The following is a 19601-nucleotide window of genomic DNA, read 5'->3' on the forward strand; positions in this document are numbered from 1 at the left end:
GAAAAGCCCACAGCTAACATCATCCTCAACGGAGAAAAACTGAGAGCTTTTTTCCTGAGACCAGGAATACGACAGGGATGTCCACTCTCACCGCTGTTGTTTAACATAGTGTTGGAAGTTCTAGCATCAGCAGTCAGACAACAAAAGGAAATCCAAGGCATCAAAATTGGCAAAGATGAAGTCAAGCTTTCACTTTTTGCAGATGACATGATATTATACATGGAAAATCCGATAGACTCCACCAGAAGTCTGCTAGAACTGATACATGAATTCAGCACAGTTGCAGGATACAAAATGGATGTACAGGAATCAGTTGCATTCTTATACACTAACAATGAAGCAACAGAAAGACAAATAAAGAAAGTGATCCCATTCACAATTGCACCAAGAACCATAAAATACCTAGGAATAAATCTAACCAAAGATGTAAAAGATCTGTATGCTGAAAATTATACAAAGCTTATGCAGGAAAATGAAGAAGATATAAAGAAATGGAAAAACATTCCATGCTAATGGATTGGAAGAATAAATATTGTCAAAATGTCAATACTACCCAAAGCTATCTACACATTCAAGGCAATCCCAATCAAAATTGCACCAGCATTCTTCTCAAAGCTAGAACAAGCAATCTTAAAATTCATATGGAACCACAAAAGTCCCCGAATAGCCAAAGTAATTTTGAAGACGACCAAAGCAGGAGGCATCACAATCCCAGACTTTAGCCTCTACTACAAAGCTGTAATCATCAAGACAGCATGGTATTGGCACAAAAACAGACACATAGACCAATGGAATAGAATACAAACCCCAGAACTAGACCCACAAACGTATGGCCAACTCATCTTTGACGAAGCAGAAAAGAATATCCAATGGAAAAAAGACAGTCTCTTTAACAAATGGTGCTGGGAGAACTGGACAGCAACATGCAGAAGGTTGAAACTAGACCACTTTCTCACACCATTCACAAAAATTAACTCAAAATGGATAAAGGACCTGAATGTGAGACAGGAAACCATCAAAACCCTAGAGGAGGAAGCTGGAAAAGACCTTTCTGACCTCAGCCGCAGCAATCTCTTACTCGACACATCCCCAAAGGCAAGGGAATTAAAAGCAAAAATGAACTATTGGGACCTCATGAAGATAAAAAGCTTCTGCACAGCAAAGGAAACAACCAACAAAACGAAAAGGCAACCAACGGAATGGGAAAAGATATTTGCAAATGACATATTGGACAAAGGGCTAGTATCCAAAATCTATAAAGAGCTCACCAAACTCCACACCCGAAAAACAAATAACCCAGTGAAGAAATGGGCAGAAAACATGAATAGACCCTTCTCTAAAGAAGACATCCGGATGGCCAACAGGCACATGAAAAGATGCTCAACGTCGCTCCTTATCAGGGAAATACAAATCAAAACCACACTCAGATATCACCTCACGCCAGTCAGAGTGGCCAAAATGAACAAATCAGGAGACTATAGATGCTGGAGAGGATGTGGAGAAACGGGAACCCTCTTGCACTGTTGGTGGGAATGCAAATTGGTGCAGCCGCTCTAGAAAACAGTGTGGAGGTTCCTCAAAAAATTAAAAATAGACCTACCCTATGGCCCAGCAGTAGGACTGCTAGGAATTTACCCAAGGGATACAGGAGTGCTGATGCATAGGGGCACTTGTATCCCAATGTTTATAGCAGCACTCTCAACAATAGCCAAATTATGGAAAGAGCCTAAATGTCCATCAACTGATGAATGGATAAAGAAATTGTGGTTTATATACACAATGGAGTACTACGTGGCAATGAGAAAGAATGAAATGTGGCCCTTTGTAGCAACATGGATGGAACTGGAGAGTGTTATGCTAAGTGAAATAATCCATACAGAGAAAGACAGATACCATATGGTTTCACTCTTATGTGGATCCTGAGAAACTTAACAGAAACCCATGGGGGAGGGGAAGGAAAAAAAAAGAGGTTAGAGTGGGAGAGAGCCAAAGCATAAGAGACTGTTAAAAACTGAGAAGAAACTGAGGGTTGATGGGGGGTGGGAGGTTGGGGAGGGTTGGTGATGGGTATTGAGGAGGGCCCCTGTTGGGATGAGCACTGGGTATTGTATGGAAACCAATTTGACAATAAATTTCAGATATTGAAAAAAAGTACACTAGACAGTCACTCAGAGCCAGAGAACATATAACGGTCATAGGTTGAAGCAGATAAAAAAAAAACAGTATTACTTAAATTGTTTTCTAACTCCACATTTTATTTTCTACAGGATTTAAAAGAAAAATAATAAAATGTTTTATAAATCCATTAATGGATACACAATGTATGAATACACAATTTGTTTACATCAATAACATAGTGGCAGTGGTACAAAACAGTGGAGGGATAGAAGTTTTGTATGCAATTGAAGTTAAGTTGATATCAACCCAAATTAACCTGATGTTACTTTAGGATTTTAAATGTAATCGCTATGGTATTCACACAGAAGACATCTATGGAGTAGAGCTTAAATGAAATTGCAAGAGCATCAAAGTGTGTTACCACAAAAATCAAAGACACACACACACACACACACACAGACACACACACACACACAGTAATGGAAGAAATTAAGGGTGGAAAAAATCTAAGAGCTACAAAATGCAAGTAAGTAGATGGCAAAAGTAAGTCTTCCCTTATTAATTTATTTGAATGTGAAATAACTAAATTTTACAATCAAAAGATAGAAATTTGCAGATTTTTTTAAAAAAATGAAACAACCCTATCCTGTCTACAGAAGATACACTATGCATCTAAAGACACAAATATGTTGAATGTGAAAGGAAGGAAAAAGATATTCTATGCAAATAGAAATAGATATAGAAATAAATATTCTATGCAAAAAAGTATAGCGGTGGCCATATTAGTATTAGAAAAGTAGTTTTAAGTAAAAAAATTCTACAAGAGAGAAAGATGGACATTATGCTTTCATTAAATGTCAACATGAAGAAGATAGAACAATAATAAGCATATATACACCAAACATTAGAGCTCCAAAGTATAAGAAGTAAATATTGACAGAATTTAAAGGAGAAATAGACAGGTCTACAATAAAACTCATAGACTTCAACATCATGCTTTAAATAACAGATAACACAATCAGAAGAACAATAAGTAGAAGATTCAACAACACTAAAAGTCAATTTGGCATGAATATATAGAGAACACTTCAACCAACAAGAACAGAATACACATTTTTTTCTTACCTGAACATTAATAATTCTTCAGTTTATACCATATTTTAAGACCAAACACCAGTGTTAATATTTTTAAAAATATTTAAATATTAAAATTATCTTTTCTGATACCACTTGAAAGAGTATTTAAATCAATAACAAAGGATAACTGAAAAATGCACAAAAATATAGAAAGTGAACAACACACACTTAACAATAATAAAGAATAAACCACCAAAAAACTAGAAAATACCTTCAGACAATTGAAATTAAAACACAATATTTTAAAACTACATGAATGTTGTATAAAGGTTGCCTAGAGTATAGAACCAATAAGATGCCTATATATAATAAAATATTTATTATAAGGAAATTGGATCATGCAATTGTGGAGGCTAAGAAATCTCTTGATCTGGCATATGCAAGCCTGAGATCTAGAAAAGCCAGTAGCATATTTAAGTCTCAGAAGGCCCAGGAAGTAAGGGAGCTGATAACATATTCTAGTTTGGATCTGTAGGCCTGAGAACCAGGAGAGATAGGGGCAAGAAAGATTGCTGTCTTAGCTCAAGCATACAGGAATCAAAGAGTAAATTTCTCCTTCCTCTGTTTTTTATCCAGTTCAGGCCCTCAACACTGGATGATGACTGCTCACACTGGGAAGAACAATCTACTTTACTGACTCCTTTGATTCAAATGCTAATCTTTAAACACCCTCAGAGAAAAACCCAGAAATAGTGTTTAATTTGGGCTTCCCATACCTAGTGCAGTGACATATAATTATCACGGGTGCAGTGAAAACAGTACTAGAAGGAACACTTATGAGTATAAACACATATATAAAAAAGAAAATATATCTCAAATCAATTATCCAACTTTACAACAAAATAATTATCCAACTTTACAACTTAAGCAACTGAAAAAAGAATAAACTAAACCTAAAGTTATCTGATGTAAAGAAATTTAAAACAATTAGAATAAAGATAAATAAAATAAATATTAGAAAAAATAGAGAAAAATATGAAACTAAAAGTTGTTTTTTTTTAGAAATAATCAATTAAATGAATAAATCTTTAGCTGGATTCATGAAAAGAGAGAAGATTCAAGTTTATAAACCATAAATAAAAGTAAAGATATTAGTATGAAATTTAGTGAAATAGAAAGGATTATAAGGAAGTTCTTTGAGTAATAGTGTACTAAAAAATTGGATAATCTAGATGAAATACACAAATTCCTGGAAGCACAATTCCTAGAAGCACACACATTCCTAGAAAAAGTGAATCATTCTTTTATGAAGATGGTGCCAAAGGTGTAGAAGGAAGCCCTTGCTCCTCCCAAAACCAAAGCCAAAGCTTTTAAGGCCAAGAAAGTGGTGCTGAAAAGCATCCACAGTAACAAAAATAGAAGATTGACACATCACCTACATTCCCATGGTACAAGACACTGTGTCGCCAAAGACGGCCCAAATATCCTCAAAAAGGTGACCCCAGGAGAAGCAAATTTAACCATCATGCCATCATCAAGTTCGCCTTGACTACTGAGTTAGCAATAAAAAAACCAGAAGATAGAAACACACTTGTGTTCATCGTGGATGTCAAGACCAATAAGAACCAAATCAAGGAGGCTGTGAAGAAGTTCTATGACATTGACATGGCCAAGGTCAACACCGTGATCAGTCACAAAGGAGATAAAAAGGCATATGTTTTACTGGCTCTTGACTTTGATACTTTGGATGTTGCCAACAAAATTGGGGTCATGTAAATTGAGTCCAGCTGGCTAAATCTAAATATAAATTTTTCACTATAAAAAAGTGAATCATAAAGACAATGAAAATTTACATACAACAATAACTATTAAGGAGAATAACTTTGTAATTAAAAACCTGACAAGCAAGAAAAGCCCAGGACTAGATGATTTCACTAATGAATTACTGTTAAAGAATTAACATAAATCCTCTTCAAACTCCTCCAAAAATGGAAGAGGAGGAAACCCTTCCCCACTCATTTTATGAAGTTGGATTAATCTGATACTACACATAGACAAAAGTACTACAAGAACAGAAATCTACAGACCAAATCCATTATGAATATTGATGTAAAATTCTTCAACAAAATACTGGGGAAATTAATTCAACAGAATATTAAAAAGATTAAACACCATGATCAAGTTGGATTTATTCCTGGAATGTAAGTTTGTTTCAACATGCCAAAATCAACATAACATATCACATTGTCAGAAGTTAAGAGGGGAAAGAAAACAATGATTACGTAAAATTAATCAGAAAGAGTAGTAGATAAAATTCAAAATTATTTAATGATAAAAACACCCAAAAAACTATAATAGAAGGAAACTGTCTCAAATGTAATAAAGGGCATATATGAAAAACCCACAGTTAACATCAGACTCAATTGTGAAAGGCTAAAAGCCTCTCTCCTAAGCTCAAGTATTAGACAAGGGCCCACATATTTTTCCCTTCTACTCCACATAATTTTGGAAGTTCCAGCTAGAAAAGTTAGGCAAAGGATATAAATAAAAGTCATCCAAATTGGAAAGAAAGAAGTAAAATCATCTGTTTCCAAATGACATGGTATTACATGTAAAAAACAACCCTAAAGTTTCCACAAAACACAATACTAATAAACAAATCCATCCACCTGGAAGGACACAAAATCAGCAAGCAAAAATAAGTTGCACTTCAACATATCTATAAATGAAACTTCTGACAAAAATAACCCAAATGGTAGTAGGAGGAGAGAAATGGAATTATACTATTATAAGTTTTTCATACTATATGTGAATTGGTTAAGCATCAACTGAAGGTAAACTGAAATAAGCTAAACATGTAAACTGTAAATCTTAAAGTAACAACCAACATTATAAAGCAAAGAATTACAGTTAAAACACAATGTAAAATATATTTAATCAATTCAAATAAAGTCTGGCACAGGGGAAATGAGTATCAATGAATACATGGGACAAAAATAGTAATTTGATATAAATAAACCTAACAGGTCAAAAATTACAATTAATTTATTTTTAAATGTTTATTTATTTTGAGGGATTGGGGGAGGGAAGGGAGAAAGAGAGAGAGACAGAGACAGAGACAGAGACAGAGAGAATCTCAAGAAGGCTCCGTTCTCACGGCACACAAGGGACTCAATCTCATGAAATGTGAGATCATGACCTGAGCTGAAATCAATAGTCAGATGCTTAATTGACTGAGACACCCAGGCGCCCCTACAATTAATTTAAATGTAAACCCATCTTACACTGTGGTAGTGTAAGATAGACATTCTCTGAAAACTTAAACAAGGAAGGCTCAATTCAGTGCTGCGTTTAGGGAATACACTTTAAATATAAAGACAAAAATAAGTTAAAAGTAAATAGATAAAGACACCATAGGGGAAAAAAAAAGGAAATGTGGTTTGGTCGCATTAATATCAGATTAAGTTATCTTTTTTTCTCTTCCAATATTTTTGCCTTCTCTCTATTAATATGGTCCCATTCAATATCACTTAATTTATTCTCCTCTCTTAACATACCTTATAATATTACTGTCACACATTTCACTTATCTCTAAGATGTAATCACTAAATACACTGTTGCTATGATTATTTTCAACAAACTGATACATCAAACAAATACATTAGATCAATTAAGGTTAAGAAAAATATAGTATTTTATTTTGCTTTTAATTTTTCATTCTCTAATATTCTTTCTTATGACAATCAGAGTTTGTGGTTGCTATGGGCAGATTACTTGTTCTCAAAATTCATGTTGAGACCCTAAACCATTATGTGACTCTATTGGAGATAAAATCTTTTAAATAAATGATTAGAGTACATGAGGTCATAAGGATAGGACCATGATATGATAGATTAATATCTTTATAAAAGAGACACACGAGAATCCTGTCTTTTTTTCCCCACATGCATAAATGTTCGTGTGAACATACAGTCATATGATGGCCACTTAAAACACAGAAAGAGAGATCTTACCAGAAATAACTGGCCAGATTCTTGATCTTGGAGTTACCTGCCACAGAACTATGAGAAGATAATTTTTTCTTTAATTAAAAAAAAAGCAGTTATTCTTCTATGTGCTAAGACAGAATAATCTGAAAATAAAATTAGAAAAATTTACAAAACTTGTAAAAGAATAAAATAGTGAGGAATAAACTTAGCCAAAGAAGAGTGATATTAGTACCCTGAAAACTATAAAACATTGCTGAAAAATATTAAAGATCACAAATATAAGGTCATCTTGTATTCATCAAATGGAAGATTTAATATAATCAAGATATCAATACTACGAGAATTATCTACAGATTCAATGCAATCCTTATCAATCTCTCAACTATTTTTCTATAGAAATAGAAAATCCATCCTAAAATTCATATGGAATATCAAGAAACCCCAAATAGCCAATAAATCTTGAAAATAATAACAAAGTTGAAGGACTCACACCTCCTGATTTCAAAACTTAACTATGAAGCTACATTAATCAAAACAATGCACTACTGGCATAGAGACATATATATTTATATATACTGATGGAAGAGAATAGAGTGTCCAGAAACAAACCCTAACATATATGGTTTTATGATTTTCAACAACAAGGGTTCCAAGACAATTCAACAGGGAAAAGCAGTCTCTTCAATAAATTGTGCTGGGAAAACTGAATATCCACATGTAAAAGAGTTTGACCATTGCCTTACACTATATACAAAAATTATTGATAATGGATCAAAGGGGAAACTTTCAGCTAATATTATAATACATTTAGAAGAAAATTTAGGGAAAAAACTCCATGATACTGTATTTGCCTATGTATTCTTGTCTGTGACACCAAAAATACAGATTACAATAATATACATACATTGGATTTCATCAAAATTAAATTTTTATGCATCAAAGACCAATTTGATAATAAATTATATTTAGAAATTAAAAATAACTTTAATACATCCAAAAACATAAAAAAATTAGTATTATTTCTTCAAATAATAAAAGGATAATCATTAACAAAAAGACTAGTATCAACAGAATGAGAAAGCAATCCACAGAATGGAAGAAAATATTCACAAATCAGATACCTGACATGTAATTAATATCCAGAACATATACGGAACTCTTATAGCTTAATAAGAAAAAAATCCAGTTAAAAAATTGGCAAATGACTTGAATACACATTTGTGTAAAGAAGATATGCAAATGACAAATAAACACAAGCAAAAATTCTCAACATCAATAATCAGTGGAGCAATGTAAATCAAAACCACCAGGAGATGCCTCTGCACCTCATTATGATGGCTATCACCAAAAAAAAAAAAAATATATATATATATATATATATATATATATATATATATATATAAAATAAAATAAAAGTAAAGTAAAGTAAAGTAAAATAAAATAAACAAATGTACCAAGAATTAGCACAAATGTGGAGAAATTCAAACCCTTGTGAATTGCTGGTAGGTATGTAAAATGGTGCAGTCACTGTAGAAAATACGGCAGTTCCTCAAAAAATTAAACATTAAATTACCATAATGATCCAGCAATTTCATTTCTTGGTATATACCCAAAACAACTGAAAGCTGGGTCTTGAACAGGTATTTATATACCAATGTTTATATACATATAATATTCAATAGCCAAAGATGGAAGCAATCCAGCAATAAATGGATAAAAAAGTGGTATGTACATGCAATAAAGAATTGTTCAGGTGTAAAAAGGAGTAAAATTCTGATACATGCTACAACATGAATGAATCTTGAAAGCATGCTGAATGAAAGAAAAAAGACACACAAAAAAACAAATATTGTATGATTCTATTTATATGAGGTAGCTAGAATAGTCAAATTCATAAAGACAGAAATCAAAATAATCGTTACCAGGGGCTGAGGATGGGAAAGAATGGAAAGCCATTGTTAATGGGTACAGAATTTCAGGTCTGGTTGATGAAAATATTCTGGAGTAGATAATGAGGATGGTTATACTACAATGTGAATGTACTTAATTCTACTGAAGTGTACACTTTAAAAATGATTAAAATCATAAATATGTTATGCATATTTTAACACAAAAAATATATATATTATTATGAAAGAAGTTATATTATAAAAATGAATAAAATATAAAACATCAATATAGCAAATCATATATATGTATATATATCAATTATGTAGGAAAATCTAAGATTAAAAAATGTAAAAGTATAAGCCAGCATAAAGTTATCTGACTTTTTGATTTCCAATTTTTAGTTTTCCTCAAATTTTATTATTTTTTTTAATTTTGAAGTTTTTATTTTAATTCCATTTAGTTAACATACAGTATTATGTTAATTTCAGGTGTACAATATACTGATTCAACACTTCATATAGCATCCAGTGGTCATCACAATTGCACTCATGAATCGCCATCAACTATTTAACCCATCCCCACAAACCCTCCCCTTGAGTAACCATCAGTTTGTTCTTTATAATTAAGAGACTGCTTTTTGATCTCTCTCTCTCTCCCTTTTTTACCCCACTTTGCTTATTTGTTTTGTTTCTTATATTCTACATATGAAAGAAATCATATCCTATTTGTCTTTCTCTGACTGACTTGTTTCACTTAGCATTATACTCTCTACTTCCATCAATATCAATGCAAATGTCAAAATTTCATGCTGGTTTATGGCTGAAGAATATTGTTTGTATATATGTATACATATACACTCACATATCTCCTTTACTCATTCATCAATTGATGGACATTTGGGCTGCTTCCACATTGTGGCAATTGTAAATAATGCTGCTATAAATATAGGGGTGCATGTACACTTCTGAATTAGTGCTTTTATATTCTTTGGGGAAATGCCCAGTACCACCATTACTGAATCATGGGATAGTTCTATTTTTAACTTTTTGAGGAATCTCCATATTGTTTTTCACAGTGGCTGCACCAGTTTGCACTCCCACCAACATGGTAAGAGGTTTCCCCTGTCTCTACATCCTTGCCGGCACTTGTTTCTTAATGTCGTTGATTTCAGACTTTGGGACAGATGTGAAGTGATATCTCATTGTAGTTTCTTTTTAAGTTTGTTTATTTATTGGTTTGTTTGCTTATTTTGAGAGACAGAAAGAGTGCAAGCAGGGTGAGAGGCAGAAAGAGAAATAGAGAGAGAGAGTCCCAAGTAAGCTCCACCCTGCCAGCACAGAGCCCAATGTGGATGGAACTAGATCTCACAAACATGAGATCATGACCTGAGCTGAGATCAAGAGTCAGACACTTAACTGATTGAGCCACCTAGGTGTCCCTCATTGTAGTTTTGATCTACATTTTCAACATGGTAAGTGATGATGAGCATCTTTTCATGTGCCTGTTGGCCATCTGTATGTCTATTTTGGAGAAATGTCCATTCATTTCTTCTGCCCATTTTCTAATTGGACTATTTGGTTTTTGGGTGCTGGGTTTTATAAGTTCTTTATATATTTTGGATACATCCCCTATTATTTGTAAATATCTTCTCTCATTCCTTAGGCTGTTTTTCAGTTTTGTTCATTGTTTCATTTGCTGTGCAGAAACTTTTTATTTTGATGTAGTCCCAATAATTTATTTTTGCTTTTGTTTCCCTTCCTTAGGAGACCTATCAAAACAAATTTGCTATGGCCAGTGTCAAGGAAGTTACTGCTTGTACTCTTTTCTGGGATTTTTATGGCTTCATGTCTCACATTTAGGTCTTTAATCCATTTTTAGTTTATTTTTCTCTATGATGTCAGAAAATGGTACAGTTTCATTTTTTCCATGTTGCTGACCTGTTTCCCCAATGCCATTTATTGAAAATACTGTCTTTTTCCCATTCAATATACTTTCTTGCTCTATTAGAGATTAATTGACCATATAATTGTCGGTTCATTTCTGGGTTTCCTATTTTCTCCCATTGATCTATGTGTATATTTTTGTGCCAGTACTGTACTGTTTTGATTACTAAAGCTTTGCAATACAACTTGAAGTCCAGAATTGTGATCCTTCCATCTTTGATTTTCTTTTTCAAGATTCCTTTGGACATCAGAGGTCTTTTCTGGTTCCATACAAATTTTAGGATTGTTTTTTCTAGTTCTGTGAAAAATCCTGGTGGTATATTGACATGGATTGCAATAAACGTGTAGATTACTTTTGACAATATAGACATTTTAACAATATTTGTTCTTACAATCTATGACAATGGAATGTCATTGCATTTCTTTGTGTTATTTTCAATTTTTTCCATAAGTGTTTTATCATTTTCAGAGTACATATATTTCATCGTGTTGGTTAGGTTTACATCTAGGTATCTTACTATTTGGAATCATTTTCTTAATTTCATTTTATTCTGCTTTATTTTATATATATATATATATATATATATATATATATCCAATTGATTTGTGTATATTGATTTCTGTATACTGATTTTATATCCTGAGACTTTACTGATTATTTTTTTTTATCAGTTCTAGGAGTTTTTCAGTGGAGTCTTTCAGGTTTTCTAAATACAGTATCATGTCATTTCCAAATAGTGAAAATTTGACTTCTTTCTTGCCAATTTAGATGCCTTTTATCTCCTTTTTTTTTTATTGTCTGATTGCTTTTGCTAGGACTTCCAGTATGATGTTGAATGAAAGTAGTGAGAGTGGACATCCTTTTGTTTTTCCATGAAGTAGGATGTTAGCTGTAGGTTTTTCATAATGGCCTTTATTATGCTAAGGTATGTTCCTTCAAAACTACTTTGTTGAGGGTTTTTATAATGAATGGATGTTGTTGTTAAATGCTTTTTCTGCATCATTTGAAATAATCATATGTTTCCTATCCCTTCTCTTATTGATGTGATGTATCATACTGATTGATTTGTAAATATTGAACCACCCTGCAGCCCAGGAATAAATTCCACTTGATCATTGTGAACAGTTTTTTAAAAATATATATATTGTTGAATTTAGGTTGTTATGATTTTGTTGAGAATTTTCGTCTCGATAGTCATCAGGGATACTGGCCTGTCCTCTCTTTCAGTGGTATCCTTATCTGGTTTTGGTATCAGGGAAATGCTGGTCTCAGAATGAATTTGGAAGTTTTCCTTCTTTTTCTATTTTTTGGAATAATTTGAGAAGAATAGGTATTAACTTTTCTTTAAATGTTTAGTAGAATTCGCCTGTGAAGAACACTGATCCTGGACTTTTGCTTTGGGGGATTTTGTCTGTTTTGTTTGTTTTGTTTGTTTGATTGTTTGCTTGTTTTTGCTTTTTGGTTACTGATTGAATTTCTTTGCTTATTATCAGTTTGTTTAAATTTTCTATTTCTTCTTGTTTCAGTTTTGGTAGTTTATTTGTTTCTAGGAATTCATTCTTTTCTTCTAAGTTGTCCAATTTGTTGGCATATAGTTTTTCATAATATTCTTTTATTTGTATTTCTGTGATGTTGGTTGTTATTTCTCCTCTCATTTATGTTTTTATTTATTAGGGTCAATTTTATTTTCTTTTTGATAAGTATGGCTACAGATTGATAAATTTGTTATTCTTTTTTTAAAAAATAATGTTTTTATTTATTTTTGAGGGAGACAGAAATACAAAACATGAGCGGGGAGGGTCAGGGAGCAAGAGAGACAGAATCTGAAACAGGCTCCAGGCTCTGAGCTGTCAGCACCGAGCCCAATGCGGGGCTCGAACTCACAGACCATGAGATCATGACCTGACCTGAAGTTGGACCCTTAACCAACTGAGCCATCCAAGCGCTCTGATTTTGTTCATTTTTTCAAAGAAGCAGTTCCTGGATTTGTTGATCTGTTCTACTATTACTGTTAGGTTTCTATGTCGTTTATTTCTGCTCCGATCTTTATTATTTCCTTCCTTCTGCTGGTTTTAGTTTTTTTTTTTTTTTTCTTTTTTTGTAGCTACCTTAAGTTTAAAGTTAGCTTACCTCTTTGGGATTATTCTTGCTTCTTGATGTAGTCCTGTATTGTTATAAATTTCCCTATTAGCATTCCAAATATTTTGGACATTTCTGTTTTCATTGTTATTTGTTTCTATGTATTTTACATTACTTAATTTCCTGGTTGACTCATTCATTGTTTAGTAGCAACATATAGATGGGTCTTATTTTCTTATCCATTCTGTCACAATGTCTTTTGATTGGAGCATTTAGTCCATTTATATTCAAAGTAATTATTGATAGGTGTGTATTTATTGCCATTTTATTATCTGTTTTGTGGTTGTTTTTAAATATTTTATCTGATCCTTTCTTGTCTTTTTCTTTCTTTCTTGTATATTTGTATATTTGTATATTTTCTTGTATATTTTCTTTCTTTCTTTCTTGTATATTTGAATTTCTTTTTCTTCACTCTTTGCATATTTATTAGTGGTTTTTGACTTGTGGTTACGATTAGGTTGTATATAACATCTTTTGTATACAGCAATCTGTACTAATTTGATTTCAAGTTTGAACCCATTCTTTATTCCTCTCCTCCCCACATTTTTGGTGGATCATGCCATATTTTACATCATTTTATTTTGTGAGTCCTTTGGCCGGTATTTTACAAAAATATTCATTTTTACTGCTTTTGTATTTCCTACATTCTTGCTGTCACTTTTGGATTTTCCTTTCCACTCAAAGATTTCCCTTTAATATTTCTTGCAGAGATCATTTAGTGGTCATGAACCCCTTTTGCTCTATGTTTCTTTATCTGAAAAACTCTATCTCTCCATCTATTCTGAATGATAGCTTTGCTGGATAAAGTATTCTTGGCTACAGATTTCCCCCAATGATCACTTTGGATCTATCGTGCCATTCTCTTCTGGCTTTGAAAGTTTCTGCTGAAAATCCCCCTGATATGCTTATGAATTTCCCTTGTATATAACTGTCTCCTTTCGTCTTTCTGCTTTTAAATTTTTTTCTTTATCACTATATTTTGCAAATTTAATTATAATATGTCTTAGTGTGGATCTGCTCTTGTTGATTTTGTTGAGGGTTCTCTATGCCTTCTTGATCTAGAGATCTGTTTCCTTCCACAAACTGGGAAAGTTTTCAGCTGTTATCTCTTCAGATAAATTTTCTGCTCTCTTTTCTCTCTCTTCTTCAAGGACTCCTGTACTGCAAATTTACTCACCTTTGATGAAGTCACTGAATTCCCTAATTTGATTCTCACTTTGTATAATTCTTTTTTTTTCTCTTTCATTCAGCTTAATTACTTTCCATTACTCTTTCTTCTAGGTCATTAACTGTTCCTCTGCTTTTTCCAGCCTATTATTCATTCCATTAAGCATGTTTCTCATTTCATTTATTGAGCCCTTTATCTCTGCTACATTATTCCTTATGTCTGTGTTAAGAGTCTCAATCATGTCTTCTACTCTTTGCTCAAGTCCAGTGAGTAGCTTTATGACCATTACTTTAAATTCTCTTCCATACATGTTACTTATGTCTGTTTTGCTTAGATCTATGACCATGACTTTGTCCTTTTCTTTCATTTAGGAAAAATTTCTATGTCTTCTCATTTTGTCTAAATCTCCGTGTCTGCCTCTCTGTGTTAGAAAATCTATGTATCTTGTTCTTGAGAGAATGGAATTATGAAGAAGAGGTCCCTTAGTGCCCTCCCATGCAGTGTCCCCTGTTCCCCAGGGCCCAGTGTTTTGTGCAGTGTCTCCAGTTTGTGCTATGTGTGCTCTGCTATTGTGTTCTTGCTGTTTTATCCTTTAGGCCAATAGTCTGCAAAGGCTTTCTTTACCTGTTGTGAGTAGTGTTTGGTCCCTGGCCTGAGTGTGGTGCATTAACTAGGTGTGCTCTGATCTGATTGTGACCTGAATCAGTGGCCACTGTCATTAGAACTGAGGCCCTTCAAAAACTACCTGGTCAGGAGATGCATGTGTGCGGGGGTTTGGGCAGGTCTTCAGGGGTAGTGGTTTCGCTGCACTGAGACTGAGGCAAGCTTGACTGTGAAGGGTGGTTCAGTAGGAGTAGGGGATGGTACTTGGTGTAAGCAAGTTAGGTAGTAAATGTAGGGGTTGTGCTGAGTCCAACACTTTACTCTGTGTTTATGCTGAGAAGAGGTGGAGGGGAATGGTGCCTCCCAGTTCCTTTGTTCCCTGAGGGTTTTCTCCATGAATTATATACCTTTAGGATATGATTTGCTCTTTAGGATATGCTTTGAGATGAGCATTTAACCTCCCCATTGAGTGCCCCTGGCACTCCTTAGATAACTGTTTCCATGATGCATGTACAAAAGTTGTTTGCCCTGTTTTCTTTCCAAGAGCATGCCCTCCAGACTCTCTTTGAGTCAAGCCAGCTGACCTTTAGATGTCCAAGGATTAAACTCCACTATTTACCAGAAGTCACAAAACTTGGCCCCTTCTCACTTTCCAAGCCAATTGCTATGGAAATTCATTTACTCCATGAACTCTCCTGTATGCTAGTCTCTCTTGGGACTATGGCTCCCTTCCCACCACAGTGGCCAGAATCTCTTTCTCTCCCAAACCATGTCTCCACATTTCCTACTTTCTTCAATGTGGCCTCTTCTCTACCATTAGTTGTGGAGTTTGTTTTACCAGCCTTCAGGTTGATTTCTGGAGTATTTAGGATGATTTGGTAGTTCTCTAGCTGTATTCATGAGATAAGGTGAGCCTACAGTCCTCTTATTCTGCTGTCATCTTCCTTTCTAATGATTTGTGTAGTTTTGTTATACGTTTTTATAACAGGAAGTATGGCTTTTCCAATTTTGTTCTTTATTAAATCTATCTGATCATTTATGATCCTTAAGATTCCATATGTATTTTAAGATGTTTAAAAAATTCTGCCAAATCAGGAGACTATAGATGCTGGAGAGGATGTGGAGAAAAGGGGAACCCTCTTGCACTGTTGGTGGGAATGCAAACTGGTGCAGCCACTCTGGAAAGCAGTGTGGAGGTTCCTCAGAAAATTAAAAATAGACCTACCCTATGACCCAGCAATAGCACTGCTAGGAATTTATCCAAGGGATACAGGAGTACTGATGCATAGGGGCACTTGTACCCCAATGTTTATAGCAGCACTCTCAACAATAGCCACATTATGGAAAGAGCCTAAGTGTCCATCAACTGATGAATGGATAAAGAAATTGTGGTTTATATACACAATGGAATACTACATGACAATGAGAAAAAAAATGAAATATGGCCTTTTGTAGCAACGTGGATGGAACTGGAGAGTGTGATGCTAAGTGAAATAAGCCATACAGAGAAAGACAGATACCATATGGTTTCACTCTTATGTGGATCCTGAGAAACTTAACAGAAACCCATGGGGGAGGGGAAGGAAAAAAAAAGAGGTTAGAGTGGGAGAGAGCCAAAGCATAAGAGACTGTTAAAAACTGAGAACAAACTGAGGGTTGATGGGGGGTGGGAGGGCGGGGAGGGTGGGTGATGGGTATTGAGGAGGGCACCTTTTGGGATGAGCAGTGGGTGTTGTATGGAAACCAATTTGACAATAAATTTCATATATTAAAAAAAAAATTCTGCCATAATTTGTGGTTGAAATTTTAATATGGAGCAAGTGACCATGCCTGAAGGGAGCAGAGAGGGAGAGCTAAATTTTAAAAGAAGAAGAAAGGCATTTGTTTAGAAGTTGTGAATGTACACAAACTTTTAATTATTTCTAATGCTACAGAACCCAATATCCCAGTATAACATCCCCACTTCTTTCTTATAAATAGTGAGTTATAAGAAAAGACAGATAAGTATTTGATAAAGGTGTTCTTTAAATGCAGGGCAATACATAAGACCTGAACTGATTGTCCATTGGACAGGGAAAGTATATGGCTGGGGAAATGGATGGGAGCTTTTTTCTGTGTTGCTTTTCTGAATAGTGCCAGTTAGTTTCTACCACTTCTTCCAGCTTGAATTCAGAAATATGCCACTTATTCTTACCTGAACTCCAACACAAACAAAACAGAGAACAGTTCTTCAGGAAGCCCCTAGATTACTTAAAATACTGCAAATGATGTCTGCTTTATTTCCTTCGGTTTGAGGGAGTAAATTGGGAACTGGTTTGCCATGTAGTCCAAACCAAAATCACACAGTTCCTGGCAGAAGGTGGTGGGACAAGTAGTTAAAATGCCACAAAATTGCCTATATTTTTGAATGTGGTAGTTTCTTGATTAGGTATTCATTTTGTTGTACATCTTTGACTCTTTCTCCAGAAATCTTTTAAAGATATTTCATCAAGTATCTAGTTGGTCTTAGAAGTCTGTGTGGAGGTACAGAGTTCCAGAGCTTTCTAATCTGCCTTTTTCTAGTACTTCCTAGTCCACATTTTCCTGATATAATTCTCCTTTGACCTCAGTAATTATCTATTTATGCTCTTATGTTTATTATTATTTTCCTTCTAGTTTTGGGGGGTTTATATTGCAGTTGTTTTTCTAATTTCTTCAAAATATTCTTAGTGCTCCTTTCTTTCTTTTCTACTACTATTTATCTAACATCTATCTATCATATATCAATATGTGTATGTTTATATATAATAGTAATGATACAATGATAATATATATTATAATATATAACTATACAATATTAAATACCTTAAGGTATAATTTTGTTGTATCTGACAAGTTTTATGTATTATATATTATTTTGTCATTAAATTCTAAATATTTTTTTACATTTCTATCATGATTTTTTTTTAATACTCACTTATATAGTAGTATATCTCAATTTCTAACACTGTGGGTATTTTCTAGTTACAGTTTTACACTAATCTCTGATCTAACTGCATTGTTATTTAAAAATCATCCTAATAGTATTTTTCAATCATCTGAATTTCAATGGAATTACTTTATGGTCTGCCATATTGTTAACTTATGAAAATACATTTCATGTGCTAAAAAAAATCTGTATTTCTTTTTATTTTCAAGGTGAAGTATTTTCTATATGTAAATTTAATCAAGTTTGATAATTGTGTTTATGATTTACCTACTTTAAATACGTTTTTCATATATTTGCTTTATTGTTGAGAACTGTGTGTCAAATATTAACTTATGACTATGGATTTGTCACTTTCTCCATGTAGTTCTATCAGTTTTCATTTTAAATATTTAGAGGTTATGTTATACATGTATGTAAAATTCCCATGTCTTCCTTGCAATGCTATTTATTTATTTATTTATTTATTTATTTATATATATATGAAATTTATTGTCAAATTGGTTTCCATAAAACAACCACTGGTCATCCCAAAAAGTGCCCTCCTCAATACCCATCACCCACCCTCCCCGCCCTCCCACCCCCCATCAACCCTCAGTTTGTTCTCAGTTTTTAACAGTCTCTTATGCTTTGGCTCTCTCCCACTCTAACCTCTTTTTTTTTTTTTCCTTCCCCTCTCCCATGGGTTCCTGTTAAGTTTCTCGGGATCCACATTAGAGTGAAACTATATGGTATCTGTCTTTCTCTGTATGGCTTATTTCACTTAGCATCACACTCTCCAGTTCTGTCCACGGTGCTACAAAAGGCCATATTTCATTTTTTCTCATTTCCACATAATATTCCATTGTGTATATAAACCACAATTTCTTTATCCATTCATCAGTTGATGGACATTTAGGCTCTTTCCATAATTTGGCTATTGTTGAGAGTGCTGTATTGAACATTGGGGTACAAGTGCCCGTATGCATCAGTACTCCTGTATCCCTTGGGTAAATTCCTAGCAGTGCTATTGCTGGGTCATAGGGTAGGTCTATTTTTAATTTTCTGAGGAACCTCCACACTGCTTTCCAGAGCGGCTGCACCAATTTGCATTCCCACCAACAGTGCAAGAGGGTTCCCGTTTCTCCACAACCTCGCCAGCATCTATAGTCTCCTGATTTGTTCATTTTGGCCACTCTGACTGGCGTGAGGTGATACCTGAGTGTGGTTTTGATTTGTATTTCCCTGATAAGGAGCGACGCTGAACATCTTTTCATGTGCCTGTTGGCCATCTGGATGTCTTCTTTAGAGAAGTGTCTATTCATGTTTTCTGCCCATTTCTTCACTGGGTTATTTGTTTCTCGGGTGTGGAGGTTGGTGAGCTCTTTATAGATTTTGGATACTAGCCCTTTGTCCAATATGTCATTTGCAAATATCTTTTCCCATTCCGTTGGTTGCCTTTTAGTTTTGTTGGTTGTTTCCTTTGCTGTGCAGAAGCTTTTTATCTTCATAAAGTCCCAGTAGTTCATTTTTGCTTTTAATTCCCTTGCCTTTGGAGACGTGTCAAGTAAGAAATTGCTACGGCTGAGGTCAGAGAGGTCTTTTCCTGCTTTCTCCTCTAGGGTTTTGATGGTTTCCTGTCTCACATTCAGGTCCTTTATCCATTTTGAGTTAATTTTTGTGAATGGTGTGAGAAAGTGGTCTAGTTTCAACCTTCTGCATGTTGCTG

The 19601-nt window shown here is 34.1% G+C and overlaps 1 pseudogene; it reads left to right on the top strand.

The window, feature by feature from the left end:
- The first annotated feature begins 4501 nt into the window (after positions 1 to 4501).
- Positions 4502 to 5010, top strand: LOC122477757 (annotated as a pseudogene).
- Positions 5011 to 19601: the final 14591 nt, after the last annotated feature.

Source organism: Prionailurus bengalensis, chromosome X (genome assembly GCF_016509475.1).
Source record: "Prionailurus bengalensis isolate Pbe53 chromosome X, Fcat_Pben_1.1_paternal_pri, whole genome shotgun sequence".
Lineage (NCBI taxonomy): Eukaryota > Metazoa > Chordata > Mammalia > Carnivora > Felidae > Prionailurus > Prionailurus bengalensis.